The sequence below is a fragment of the Melanotaenia boesemani genome, chromosome 13, assembly GCF_017639745.1.
Source record: "Melanotaenia boesemani isolate fMelBoe1 chromosome 13, fMelBoe1.pri, whole genome shotgun sequence".
Classification (NCBI taxonomy): domain Eukaryota; kingdom Metazoa; phylum Chordata; class Actinopteri; order Atheriniformes; family Melanotaeniidae; genus Melanotaenia; species Melanotaenia boesemani.
The window spans coordinates 22,768,369-22,784,106 of NC_055694.1; the positions used below are offsets into that span (position 1 = coordinate 22,768,369).

The 15,738-nt window shown below is 38.0% G+C and overlaps 1 protein-coding gene across 2 annotated transcripts in view; it reads left to right on the forward strand.

The window, feature by feature from the left end:
* The window catches only part of nphp4 (nephronophthisis 4), a 184,646-nt gene that overhangs the window by 71,892 nt on the left and 97,016 nt on the right, over window positions 1–15,738 (forward strand). The gene's annotated exons all lie outside the window — the stretch shown is intronic.

The following is a 15,738-nucleotide window of genomic DNA, read 5'->3' on the forward strand; positions in this document are numbered from 1 at the left end:
ATTGGTTTTATTACAGTCATTCACATGTTCTATGTCATTTTTGCTTATGTTTAAAAGTTCAACCAAGTTGAGAAATGCTAATAAATCTGATAGACCATCCACATAATCCTAGAATAACAACAAAAGGTGACACAAAAAAAATCTACACCCACTCTCGAGCACTTTCTCTTCTCTGCCATGAATGTTTGAATGTTTGATGAGGCGAGAGATATTTAGCCAGAAGAGCATCATTTTTGTCTGTATGTGGGAGTGTAGTGTGGGTGTTTCTGTGTGTGCTTTGTGTGCCAACATGTACATATTAGTGGTAATCTAGATGTTGTTGCATCCTGGGTGTTTTCTAATTAGAATTTGATGTTAGCTGCCTCCCTGAAAGGAAGAAATTCAGATCCTAACATATGGTAAAAAAAAAAAAGCTCCTATATGATCTGCTGATAGATATAACTTCATGCTCTGTGACTTTGGCAACGAAGAAGAGCATGATGGGACAGCATACCTGTCCATGCACTGTCTGAGCTGTCAGACGTGAAGTTTTTGAGGTGTTGAAGCACTTCTGAGTTAAGGTGTGCCTTCAGGGAAAGCAGCTGCACACTGTCAACAAGACATCACACCATTTGACACCACTCGACAACAACAAATATGAATGCTCATGTCGGATTGTCATCACACAATTTTGTGAGACTTTTCAAGCCCTTTTAAAACTGGTGTTTCTTAAACCTGCTAAATTCAAAACTGCTTTAAAATATATTTTTTCTTCTTTTCTTCTTTTAACCAGAACTCATCCTGACTTACTGACTGATTTAGTGGAGACTGAATGTAGCTAGATACTGGAAAAGCTCTTGGAAAATAGATTTTTCTTTTTTTTTATGTATAAATTTATGTACACACTGAAATAAATCTTCTGCACTGAAAGTAGTTCAAGCAATAGAAGTGTATGATGCTTTTTACATTTATTACATTTATCATATTCTTAAAATTACATAACATTTTTAATTCAATAGGCAAAAAAAAACCTGTTTGGATTTCATAGTTTACATGAGACTTTGTTGTACTGTCTGGGGGCAGTGGGTATGAACGCCTAAGGCTCTCTGTCTAATTGTGCTTGTGGATTCATCCTAGAGTTACTGAGTGTATCAGTACATGGTGATATCCTCCTTTAATCCTGTACATGGATTACTAAACCTGTTTTCTGTCATTTCCCACGTTGCTGCCTCTCACTGTGAACACTGACACTAGATGGTGCTGTGTAATGCAACTTGGTGTAACATCCTCTCTTATAGGGTTGTGCTTATATGGCAGTAACATGCAGTCTGCCTTGTTGTTCTTTCCTCTGATAAAATAGACTTATATCTTTTGATGTATTCTAAGGGGGCTAAGGTGGGTGAAAAAAAGAGTAAAAGTAGTTTGTTGAAATCCCTTCTCTCTCAAAACATTACCACTGCAATACAGAGGCAATCATCCGGTGCTCTGAGACTGCCTACATGCCTCGTCCTTGCTGTTTTAAAAGCCTGTCTGCTTCTCACTGCAAGGCAAAGAACAAGGACAGCCTCCTTCTTTTTTTATTAAATTGCATTGCCCTCATTGCTGTTATGTAGAAAGAAAATCATGCAATGTCGTCATTTGTCCTCTTTGGTATTTTTAAATTGAGTTAGTGATTTGGTTGCTCTTTTTGTCTTGTCTCATTCTCAAAACCTCTGAGCAGACTTTCTCCATGCTTTTACCAGCAATCAGAGGGAAGGAGATAACAGTTTAAATGAATGAGGCTTGGGAGAGGAGAGGAACTGGGAATTTGCCTGATAGGGTGTTCTTAGAGGTTGTCTGGGGCTGATGAACTTCAAATAATCAACTTCTCCTGCAGTTAGAAACACCATCTCTACTTCCTGCTTTCCCTTTACTGATTTGCTTTTTCAGTCTCTGTCTCTTATCCCTTTCTCATCACAGACTCTATTGTATAGCCCAGCACACCCCTGAGTGCTTATGATTTGAAGGCTCCTCACAGGGAAACTCAGTCCTTCCATGTCCACTGCCACACATTTTCACATCAATCTGCTTCCTTCTGTGGAAGACACCCAGAGAAGCTGAGGAAGAAAGAGAGAGGCAGAGTGAAAGTAGGTTTGAGAGTTCCAATTAGTTGCAGTTCTCAATACTGTAATTATGATGCACCAGAATGTTAAAATGATGGCTTCCTTAATTCCCTCTGTCTGTTACCATGTTATTACTGCAATTGCGCATTTATTAATTTGTGGTTGGAAACATGCTAATGATTAAACATGATAATATCACAATCTGATTTACAGTTTTTCACATTTAGATCTGCTCTCACCATATAACAGACTTGAAGTTGTTGCAAGGTAAATGTGTAGTTACTGACACTACTAAGTGTTACTTCTGTATGGAAATGAAGTCATGACAGAACGGCTCAGTAACGTAACGTAACGCTCTGCCTAGATTTTAAGATTCAGAGAAGAAAAAAAGATTAAAGAATTCCACATCTGAGACCATTAAAGGGGGGATATATGTCCTTAAGAAGTCACTGGGTGTCATATCTGAGCAGCAACAACTCAGGCCAAAACCGACAATGAAACTGAATGATCAGACCTTGAATCAGCTCATATATCTTGTTGTTTCAGAAAAAAAACAAACCAGTCTGGACTCTGATCTTATCGTTGTCTTTCTGGGAACCTTTTTTTATCTGAAGAATATGGTTTATTTTGTGGGAAAAAATAGAAAAAAAAATAGATCTCTGCAACTCAAATGCATGAATACCACATAACCTGAGGAGTAAATATGAAGCAAATAGAGGGAGCAAAACTGCACACTTATAAGACCAACATCACATCGTTAAATAGCTGTTTATTGCTCAGCTTCAACTACAACTTAGACCTGTCATCTCTGTAAATACTCAGAGGACTCTGCTAGTGTGGTGTTTGTGATGGAAAATAAATTAAATGGAAAAATACTTTATTTATCCCAGAGGCAAATTTAAAAAGAGGCTGAAAAGAGGAAACTGGTTGAATGCTTTGCGGTGTGGTACCGGAATAACAGCCTCATCTTAAATGTAAAAAAGACAAAGCAGATGGTTAAGGAATTTGGTAAAGATAGTAGTAAATCAAACACTATTTCCATCCTGGGAGAGCAGGTTGAGTTACAGGAGGATTACAGATATCTGAGTGTTCGACTGCATAACAAACTGGAATTGAAATGCAACACCGAGGGTGTCTACAAGTGGGGATAGAGATCACTCTTATTTCTTGAGGAAGCTTAGGTCCATTGGTGTTTGCAGCAAGATGTTGCATATCTTGTATGAGTCTGTGGTGGAGGATGCAATCTGCTTTGCAGCCATCTGTTGAGACTACAGCCTCAGAGCCAGTACCAAACTGATAAAGAGGGATAGCTATGTTCTGAAAACTTTTCTTGAGCCCCTGGAGCTGAAAAAACAGCACTGCACATCTTTTGCAAAACATTGTGACCATACAGCAGAGTGTGTTCAGTCGGAGGCTTCTTCAGCTCCATGGCAACAAAGTCCTGTTCACAGCAGTAATGCAACACAATGACTTTTATTGTCACTAAAGACTGAAAATTATTGTTGAAAAATTATGTAAAGTGTAGAAAAAGGAGTTGGAGGAACCACCATGGGAAGAAGAACCCCTGCATGGGGTATATCATTGACAGATAGTTATAGTTGCTGATATGATCAACAATGGCTACAGAGGACTGAAGGATAGCACAGAGGTGCTAAGCACAGGAGCAAGCCTTGAGCACCAGAGCAATAGAGGCTCAGATCTACCAAACCTTGCAGGACCACAGATGCAGGCTGTACAGAGAAGCTCCTGAAACAATCCTAACAGCAGGATGCAAGATATTGGCAGGAAAAGAATACATGGAACACCATAACCAAGTAGCTGGCATAGTGTACAGAAACGTCTGTCCAGCATATGTACTGGAGACCCCTAGGTCACAATGGGAAATGAAAAAGCTGAGTTCCTGTGTGACTTCCAGATACATATGGTAATGGCCAATCAAATGGACAATGGGTGTCATTCACCAATATCTTCTTATAAATCTCCTTAAATTTGTTCTTAAGACAGGGCTGACCGTTAAGCCCTGCTTTATTTGTCCTATCTTTGGAACCATTAGCTCAGCTGATTCGCCAATCCAGTATGATTTCACCCATCACTATTCATAATACGCGGCATCAGCTGTCTTTATATGCGGATGATATATTAATATTTCTAGAGAATTCTGCTCAATCTATGTCACACCTCCTGTCCATCTGTGAGAGGTTTGGAAGTATGTCAGGTTTTAAAATCAACTGGTCGAAATCGTCTCTCCTTCATCTAAATGACTCGGCCAGAATGTCAGTTCTGCCTGTTACGATCCCTATTGTGCAACAATTTACATACTTGGGAATTGAGATTTTCTCTTCTTTAAATCAAATTGTTAAACACAACTACTCTCATCTTCTAAGTAAGGTTCTGAGGGACATGGAGCAATGGAATGGTCTTCCTATATCTATTCGGGCTCGGGTGTCTCTTGTTAAAATGAGTGTTTTGCCTAGGATTAATTTTGTCAGCGCTATGATTCCGCTTCCTCCTCCACCGGACTACTGGAGCAAACTCCAATCTGCAACCTCTAAGTTCATCTGGAACCGAAAGCGACCACGTTTGAAAATGTCTACTTTACAGAGAAGAAGAGAAAATGGTGGCCTAGCCGTTCCTAATTTTAAATTTTATTCATGGGCGTTTGTGCTTAGACCTCTGCTGTCCTGGTTTGACTTACGCCCTGCTGTTCCTTGGCTCACATTAGAAAGCAACATAGTATACCCGTGGGTGCTTAAGGATGTCCCTTTTGTCAGCATATCTAATAAGCAATGTCAGCTTCGATTCGGCCCTATTGTCTCCCACCTTTTACTAACATGGAGGTTAGCTGAATCACACTGTGGTCTCACTTGCAAGTGGCACACCCTTTCTCCAGTATTCAGCAATAAGGCACTCCTGATAGGTGGAAGACCTATCTCTGCCCCACAGTGGGAGCGAAGGGGTGTACACTATCTGAAAGATATCTATAGGGCCTCTGGCCTGCTCTCTTTTTCTGATCTTAAGGATGCATTTGATCTCCCAGCTTCTTCCTTTTTTTTTTATTTGCAGTTAAGATCGGCGCTGAAGGCACATGGTATCCCATTGCAATATTCTTTACCGGTTCACCCTCTCCGAGACCTATTTACTAAGCAGGCTAAAACTACAGGAATGGTATCCAAATTATACAATTTTTTACTGGTAACGGACATCTCCACACTTCCGATAGAGAGGATCTGGAGAAGAGACTGCCCGGATATAGCCGAAAATTTTGATTGGAACAAGGTGTGGTCTAGCACTTATGAGGCATCACGCAACCCAGACCATCAGCAAATTCATTTAAATTTTTTACATAGAACATATCTCACCCCTGTCAAACTTCATCATATGAAAATTATTAATGACCACCTGTGTAGCCTATGTTCTTTAAAAGTGCCAGGCACATTTATTCATATGTACTGGGAATGCCCTCCTGTTGCACAGTTTTGGAGCAATGTTGCATCCAAATTATCTGTTTTGACCCAAGAAACTGTACCTGTCAATATGCGTCTCTTGGTTCTGAATGACCTGACAACCTTTAATATTTCTAAACTGAAGAAGCGTGTACTCTTTGCCGGCCTTACAGCAGCCAAGAAAATGATTGCCACACGTTGGAAGGCACCTTATTCTCTCAGTACATCAGCTTGGATTCTCTCTTTTCTGGATGTTGTGTTTATGGAACTTTCAACCGCCAGAATTAATGGTGCTAATGACAGCACTCTTAACATCTGGCGTTGCACTGCTGACTCCCTGAAAAACATGTTGTAAGATTTTCATTTCATAACAGTATCACTGTTATTCTTGTCATTAGATGTAAAGTCCCCCCCTCCACCAAATTGTTATTATTATTGTTTATTATTATTGTTATTATCATTATTATTTTTGTGTGTGTGTATATGTGTGTGTGCGTACATCTGCATAGGTTTTTTTTTTTTTTTTTTTTTTTTTTTGTCTGTCTTGTGGATGTGTGTCTTTCTGTCAAGGTGTTCATTTGATGCATAAATATGCTGTTTTCCCATGATACGTTCCATGTCCTGGACCAATGTATGTTTGTAGAAACTGGGATCTGTTTGTTTCTTTCTTTGATAAAAGTTAATAAAAATTTGATCGCAAAAAAAAAATTTGTTCTTAAGATGTACTTGAGAAGTTTCTTACAAAATCTTTTTACAAAGATGTTTTTAAGAATTATGAACATTTTCGTAGACCATGGAATTGTTCATATCTTTCCTCTTAGACTGGTGAATACCAATCTCTCTTAAGTTGGAAGGACGGACCAGCCACCGTACGTTGCAATGCTCAAAAAGCGCCCATTAAAGGTTGTAACTTGTGTGAGGAGAAATAGATGAGGAAAAATAAGAGAATGGAAAAAATGATGAATGAAAACAAAAAACAATAATAAAGATGTGCAATGAAGCCAGATCTTCCTCATTTTTAAAGTGTTTACTTGATAATAAATAATCACGTGGTAAACTACATATAATATAAAAACAGCATTTTATACAAACGGGTCATTAATTATTCCTAAACTTGGATAGCAGCCTGCAGTCTGGTCCCATGAGTGCGTCAAGATGAACATCCTCATGGCACCATAGCTAAAGGGTGAAGTGGTACACTGTATAATAAACTTCCATTACATAGCCTACTGTACCTTATACAGTTTGTAAAGCAGATTTCCACCTGCTGTGGCATCATTTTAAGATGACATTTGCCTATGGAGCAAGTGGTGTATTTTGTATAGTTCTTGAAATAATGCAATGGATGAAAAAATTGTTTAATTTACCCTTGAGGTAAATTATAAGGTTTGGATCTGTAATTACAGTATTTCACTTAATAACAATAAAATGCTACATACTTCACCAAAAGTTATCTAAAAATCTGACAAAAACATTACTGTATTTTTATTATGTCATTTTATTGAACAGAACAACATAAAACAACACAAATGCTGATTTTGTTCCAACATGTCGGCTTTCAGATGTTCATAAGAGTACTCCTGAGTGCATGGAGATATTGGTGAATGCCACAATTTTCATAAAATGTTCGTAAATAGGATTTAAGAACAAATTTGTTCATAAGAACAATTGGTTACTGGAGGCCCCTTGTGATCATCCCAAACAATGGCAATATCAGGTAAAAGGAACATGGAAACTGGAGAAATACCAAGGGCTCAAGGAAGAACTAGAGAAAGCCTGGAAGGTGATGGCAACTGTAATCCCCGTGGTCTTAGGAGCACTGAGGGCAGTGGCTCCATTTCTTTTTCCTCTTCTCTTTATTTATTTATTTAGTTTTTGTTTGGCCGAATAAACCTCACAGTATCTGTCCATTTACTAAGACTTCTGAATGAGCCATATTCCAAATATTTCAAATGGGCATTGATAAAGGTACTTGTAAGATATTCTGACCTTTCTTAATCTGTAATTTAGGATCTTGATCACTTTTGAAAACAAAAAGAAAGCATATCCATTTTGAGTGCATCATCCATTTAGTTATCTACTCAAAAGTACGAGAGGACGCCCTCTACAGGACGGTATTCACTGTGAGAATACTTGGGTCACTGACAACTGACACAAGGGAAAGATGGCTCTCCTAATTGTGTTCTGTCAGCATCAATTAAGCCCTGCTCTAACTTCATCTGAGACGTCTCTTCTTCGCTGCCACTTGCTGAGGGCTGCTTCCTCTTCTCCAGCCACTGTGATCTTGGCACTGCTCATCTATTGAGCTACATAATACTGTACAGTTGAATGCCAGACGATGGGGCTTATTGTTGCCTCCCTATTTTAGCTGACAAGCATGCTAATGGTGGGCTGGTCCACTGGAAATCGGAGATGGAGGTGCTGCTGGCCTGAATGACTTTGTCCTTTTGCCAGGAAGCAATTTGTTGTGTAGGAGTGACAGCAGCTGTCATCCAAAACATTGACACAGAGATGAGTGACTGCTGGTAGGTCACAGCCTCAGAAAGATGTACGCAAAACGGATACATGTACAGACAGAGGAAAAAGTTAGGGGCATCTCAAGAAATATATACTTGGTTTCATCCTCCCACTAACCGCTGTTCCTACCTCAGAGATGCTGTCAGATGTGAATCACCTCATTGGATTAGTAATTGGCAACTCTCCCAAGCTGTTACACGACAGCAAGCTTGTGTTGCTGAAAAAGGATGTTGACAGTTGTGAAATGCGTCATGTACTGAAATAGGTTCTCTGAGTAACTGGGCCAGCACACAACCAGTAATGAAAGTGTTTCCTGCATTATTTTTTTTCCTGTTGTGTAACCTTTCAACCCTGACTGGGTTTGGTACAGCTCAGTTGATTTCTGAGCGTCTGAGGAAGTGTAACCATTAATGCTTGACCTTTAAACATACTCACTTTTTTGCACTTCACTGAACTCTCATCTGGATAAATTTAGATGCAGGACTGAATACGACAGGAGGCCCATTTCTCAATTCAATATACAGCAACATTAAATTTTATCATATAGAATTAGCTTTAAAGCTATAAACAACTAATTTTAATTTTCCAAATATGGCAATAAAAACCAGACAAAGGCTCTGCCAACATTTTTTAAACTTATGTTTAAAGCATGAATGTATCCGCTGATAGGAAAAAAAATCTTTGTTGTATACAGATGTGTAGGGCTGTTGCTGTTGGTGGGAATGACTTCCTGTTCTTTTCACTGTTATAGCAGATCTGAAGAAGTCTCTCATTTAAAACACTGTTGTTTGATCACTGTTGTGCAGAGAGTGTGAAGAATTGTCCATTATGTTAGGCAACTTGTGCAGCACTCTTCTATGTACAATCAGCTCTAGGGGTTCCAGCAGTCCCCAGCACAGAGCCAGTCTTCTTAATCAGTTTGTTCAGTTTCTCTAAGTTGCTGGCTCTGATGCTGCAGCCCTAGCAGATGCAAAGCACTGAAAACACTTAACACAAGAGACTTTTAAATATGCAACCTAATGATGCAGACACTGAAGGATCTTAGCTTCCTCAAGAAGTAGTCTGCTATGACCATTCTTGTAGATGATGGGTTGTTTTCCATTGCTGCAGTCATCCTGTTTGGATACAATCCAGCACCATGACTGCATCAATTATATACCCATGATAAACTGACATGTTTCAACCCTAGACTTTACAAATCATTTCTTCAAGGCAAACATGCCAACGCTTAAGAGGAAAAAAGGGCCCACTTGTGGTCAAAAAATTTGTCTAAATGTTTCCTCTGCCCTGCAGGTGATTTTGAAAATAATCATGTTAATGAATGTATATATAATCATAATGCATTAGATATTAGGCAGAGTGATATTGCCTGAGACCTGGAAAATTCACACTCACTTTGTAAATGTATAAAAAAGTTGCTGTGTCTGTTTGTAACCTGAAAAAATAAGATAAAATAAAATGAATGGTGCATATTTGATATGAATGGACATATGTTTTCAAAAGTTAATGTGCATAAAAGCACCAACAGTTCTAGCTTTTACCACACAACTCCAGGAGCTGTTGTAGACTCATTGCTGATGGGGTAAAAAACAAAAAAAGAAGAAGAAGAGGAGAAGGACACAGCTTCACCGCTTGGTTAAAAACTGAGGCTGAAGAGTGGACAGAAACAGAAATGAGACATTTGCAGTTTTCCGTGTCTTTAATTATGGTTATTTATGTCCTTAATTATAATATTATTTAATTCTATTTCATTACATTTTAGTTTATTATTTAATTTAATCAACTTGCATGTTATACATCAATCTAAGCTCAGCTTTTTTTTTTTTTTTTTATGCCCCATTTGCTCTTGCTACTGCCCCCAGCACACTGTTTTGGAAATCTAAAACTTGACAGACCTGTGCTGTCAGAGGTGCTGTTCCTGTACCTGTACAACAGTTAAAGTCGCTCTGTTTAATGTGCTAATTAGAAGATCAAAGTAAGAGAAAAGAGGAAAAAGCTACATGTTTGAAAAAAGTATATACCAAACCACATTTCCAGGTTCATTTTGAGAACTCTAGTGTTTATATCTACTAAAAACTGAGTGAAGACAAGCCTTCGATTAGTTGAGCTGTAAAACAGAAATCATTTTAATCATCTTTATAGTCCTCTCTATATCAGCTGTGAATGACAGGGGATGGAGGATAATCATACTTGGAGCAGAAAGCAGGGACGTGACTAGCAGCTGGCTTTATTAAAGTTGTTGGTGTACATCTTCTCCTTTGTGCCACAGAGACTCTTGTTTGGGTTTTAATTGGCTCACCGACAGATAGATGCTGTATAAATTGTCGTGTGTTTTCCTGTGACTTCCCTTAAGTGGCTGTTTGTGTGTTGTTTTGTGCAGTTTATTATGTGTTTGTTGCATGGTTTGTCGGGGAGGCCCTGCTGACTTTAATAATATTTGCTGAATAAAAAGCATCAATTGAAAATCTTCCCAATTGCATGCTCATTAAAATACCTCTGTTACTATGACACTATCCTCAAAAGTTATGAGCACCTCCCATGGACCTTCCATTCTTGATTACCTTCATCACATGACATATGAGCACTGTGTGGACCTCCCTCACAAAAAAACCAGTTAAATATTTGTTTAACTCTGATCTGAAATGTCAAACAAATGTTAATTAAATGTTAATAAAACATCTCAAGTAATGTCATCAGGATTTAGGAGGGATATACAGAGCTGATTTGGGACCTATTCTAGAGGTCATTCCTCTCTCGAGGCTCTTTTTCTCTCAGTGAGAAGAGAAGTAGAAGATGAGGCACGGGGAACTTTGTGCCACAGAGACTGTATTTCCACTGCCTAATTAAAATGAATGTCAGCTCTCCCCCCACTGAGAAGTGCATCAATCTCCCCCTGCGAAAGGCCCAGAGTGAGTCTTACCCTGTCAGTGCCTGCCAGCAGTGCCATCCTTCTCCAGATGGATACTGCGCCCTGGCAACCAGAGAGGCATTGGTGATGATGTTTGAACATCTAATGGTTGTCTTGTGAATGGCCAACTCAGACTCAGGCCCTGCCTTTTTTTATAAAGAAGAGCTTTAGCCTTGGCTTGAATGATTTTAATTTAAAAGATTGATAAAGTAGTCAGTAGTTGGAGCTACTTTAAAGCCTAGAAAAGTCTATTTTAGCTTTACTCTTCCATATAACATCTTCTAACTAGGACAGAATAAACAACTCTTTGATCTTTTTTTAAAAAGAAAAAAATAGTCCAATGTGAAGATATCACGAAAGGATTTAATTTGAGGAAGGATCTGTTTACTGGTCTATATGGCATTTTTGTGCTGCACAACTCGCTTGTGTACCTAATGTAATTAAGTTCCCTGCAAGTCATTTGGTAGTCAACAGTTAACTTCTCAGCATTACCTGGAGGTGATTTTAATTTTAAGTAGGTATGTATCATCCACTGCTTTGATGAGGGATTAATAATCATCTCAGGCACTCCATATTAGTGCTCCCAGTTAAATGTGTCCATATGTTTTAACTGCGGAAGCCACTAATTATCCTCATAAAACTTGACAAGGTGTATGTCTCTATGCTATAAAGGAATACAAGACCTGAGTGGTCTGTCTTGCTTGTGCTTCTGAAGAAAGCAAAGTCTTTCGTAAAATTGTTGCTTTTGTTGTGATTTTTATGTTACAAGCTTAGCGAGGAGGGGTTATGTTTTGGTTCTACAAATAAAAGTAAAACTCATTATTATCTCTCTGATTTGTTCGCTCACACCAGCAGTGGGCAAACACTGATGTAATGATTATGCTGGTGAAGAAGTTGATGGATTGGCTAAGATTTTACAGTTTTTCCCTGTTGAACAGACGACTCTATTAGATTTCATGGCAAGTTACTTGATACTAAAATGTCAAACTGCTGGTGGCAATAGATAAAGAGTCAGGGATATGAAGCCTTGTACTAAATTTTATGCAAAGCCATCCGTGGTGCAACACATAAATTGATCAATGTTAAAATCTTTGACTCCTGAAGCAGATAGCAGTGAATATCTCATTAACATGGCAGCTATTAGGACGCAATTTGGCCTGGAATTTTTTTTTTTTTGAACATTTTTTTTTTATTCTAGCTGTTTACCTAAACAAGTTTAAGTTATGTTGAAAATTTGTTTGAAGTCCATACACCTTCCACATGCAAGAGGCATTTAGAAATAATGGTCTTTTATATTGGCGTCCCTTCTTCAGGGGTTCATAAATAATTGAATGAATTAGCATAATTAGCATTAACAAGACACTAATTTTCAACATTTTCTTTAAACCGTTTGTCGTGAAAGCCTGAAGTCCCAGGTAGGGAAGGACAAGCCTGCATGGGATGTACCACCAACAGATGGCTGAAGTGGTGGATATGAACAAGTCCTACCAATGGCTAGAGAGGGACCTGGAGCTGGTATCTCACGATTCAATTCTATTACGTTTACGATTCAGGATGCTTCGATTACATTATTAAACGATTTTCAGGATTTTTAACCCATCAGCTTTCCCCATTCAGAACTTTTTTCCTTACTCTGTGGCTACTTCATACTTTAAATCCATTCCCTATTATTAATTCATGGTTATGTTCTTATTTTTCCCTAGAATCTACAGGAAAGATGTGTTAGTAACAGTAGCTATGTTTACATGAGGTCCTTTTAATCCGATCGAACGTTCAATCAGAATAAAAATATGTGAATTAAACACATCAGTTGATCTGATCAGCCTTGATCGGAAAGAATTTTCAATCTGGTCAAGAAGGATGGTTTAAACCTTTTCACGATCGGATCAGAAGGAAAAAATAACCATGTATACACTCATTCCGACTGTTTTGTGGCGGATGTGGCCCATCTCAAGCTTTTTCTGAGCAGATCATTACTACAATCTTGTCTCAAAGGAAATTTGCAGATGAAACTGGTGGGCAGATCAATAGCTACATTTACATGGAGCAATTTTAATCCAATCGAATGTCCAATCAGAATAAAAATGTGTCATGTAAACATGTCAGCTATTGGCCTCGATCGGAAAGATCAAGAGAGGTGTGGTTTAAACCTTTTCACTATCAGGAAAAAATAACCATGTATAAACTTATTCAGATCATTTTGCAGTGTATGTTATTTCTGCGTGTGCTTGAACCATGTGGGGGTAACATGACACAGTGAGTTTAAGGGAAGATTTGAACAATGGCGGCAGCAAAACAACACGGAACTGTGACGGACACAACGTTTTTGTTAGAAATTGAAAAAGTTAAGGATTATTGAGCATTTTGACAGTCAAGAGGTAGTTCGAACTAGTAGGCACTGCACATGTCAAAAGCATTACAATCATATTAAATTTTCCCATCTTGTAAATACAACTGATTGGATCACTTTATCCAGCGTCCATGTAAACATGTCAGCTGGAGTCTCCGATCAGATTGATTTTAATTGGATGCATGAAATATTTGTCCATGTAAACGTAGCTAGTGTTGGGTAGTGACACATTACTGTACTGCTGTTACTTTTGTCAGTAAATAATACTCTAACGCATTACTCTTTAAATAAAGTTACTCAGTTACCATTACCATATGGTAAGTTACTACGTTACTAGCTAAATTAACACATTTAGGCCAGCAGCTTTGTGCTTTTGCCTGTTTACAACGGTAATGCAGCACAACATGGGCATGAAAACCAAAATGTTTCCAAACGCTAGCCTTCAAACCCGATGTGTAAATCTCACACTCTGTAACAGTGGCCTGAAGGCTAGCTGCTGTCTTCTTGTTATTTACTGTTTCTACCACAATTTGCAGCCGTGTTACTGTCATTTAATTATTATGGGGAAAAAAAGAACATGTACGAATCTAAATTAAGTTGGCAGGTGCTGCATCGATAATAGGGAATATGCCCACCCTTACTCCAGGGCACTGACAAAGAATGGATTCCCTCCTTGATGATGCTTTGCCATGCCTTTACTTACTGTGTTCTTGTAGTTTGGTTTGTTCTGGGTCTTTCTGCCTTTAGTCATGTCGTTTAGAAAGTAAAATGCTGTTTAATTACGTTGAAGTAAAGTTAGACTTCTTAGAAAATGTAAAATATTCCATTTGTTTAACCCCAACTTGCTTTTGTAATATGATCTGGATCTTTGTTCATTTGTATTGCAAAGCAATGTCTCAAAATGTGTTATGCAAGATATGCTAAGGTATGCTTTGATCATGAACTTTTCAAAGGCCTCTCCATACTCTTTTTTTTTTTTTTTTAGCTATTCAGGTTGATGTTATCTCTGCAAAGAAGGTCAGTCTGGTCATTCTAATTTCAAAGCACCTTGTACTGGATCCTCTGTATAAGCCATTCATTAAGTCTTTAGGCTGTGGTAGACCTGGTTAATGATGTGCCTTCTTCCATGATGTTTTTAAGGCGTTGCCTATCAGGGTTCTGGAGTGAACCTGTTTGTACAGTAGCTATCAACAATGAAAGAACAATAAATTATCTTTTTGTCATATGGGAAGCAAAAGCTGGCCTGCTCCCATGGATGAGTTCCTAATAACTGCAGACAACATTAACACACACAGACCTTACACTTTGTTTAGAGAACTTAAAATTTCAGGGCTTTCTTTGACACTTTGAACTATTTACTAAGATATTTGATCTTTCAGCCTATGAATAAAACAGGATGCATGAAAGGAAAAAAAAAGTTAAACTTTCTGATTTAATTTTAAATTATTGACTTGTCGTTATGCTTATCCATATGTATTTTTTTCAATATACGTAAGTGTTCATGTGTTTGGAAAATGCTATTGTGACATGTATTGAATCAGACTCGAAAGGTGAAAGCAGATCGGGTTTTGTACAAGCTGTTAACGATAGATGGAACGGTAGTGTGAACATTTTGAGAACATGTTTCATTAATTTATTTTGCAACTTCTAGGACTTAAAATATCTCATGGTAATGTTTTGGTGCCTCAAACCACCTTCCTGGGTCTGGTGGCACATGGGGACCTCAGCGATATGATGTAGGTGTTTTTAATGTTGTGGTGATTTGGAAATAAAGCTCTCATATTGCTGAAAGTGGTGAAAAAGCAAAATTACATGAACATATATACAGTAACAGATTTTAAAACTCGCAATTCTGACTACCAATGTGATTCAAACTATATATATATATATATATATATAATTAAATTGATTTAAATGTGTTAAATATTGCATATTTAACAGTTCTTTTCAATAGTGTTTCAGGGTGTAATCAAATACAATTTAACAGGCAAACTAATGTACAACAGTTTGAATAATCTTCCTTTGAAGGATTATTATTTTTTTGTAATCTTTTCCCTTTAAAAGATTAAATGTTTTAACAAGTCCCAACAGCTTGATAAGAAAATACTCATTTAAAGCAGCAAAATTGCCTGAGAAGTGAACATGACTTTGATTAATATCACTTTGAAGTTTTGCCATCAACAGCTCCAAGAATGATCACAATTCTTCCCTGTTCTCATTCGGCTTCTGTGGACCTAATGGAGGACTGGGTTCATTTGGAATACTTGAGTAGATGGAGGAAAATATGAGTGGTTTAGCACCCTTAAGTTAATGATCTTGGTGCATGTTCTCTCGCTTCCTTCAGGGCTTCTCATTGTGGAAAATAAGTCTTGGAAACTATGGGCTGGTGCCTTTCACAGGGTCTTGTCTGAAATAATGACTTGAACAGCCCTACAGACT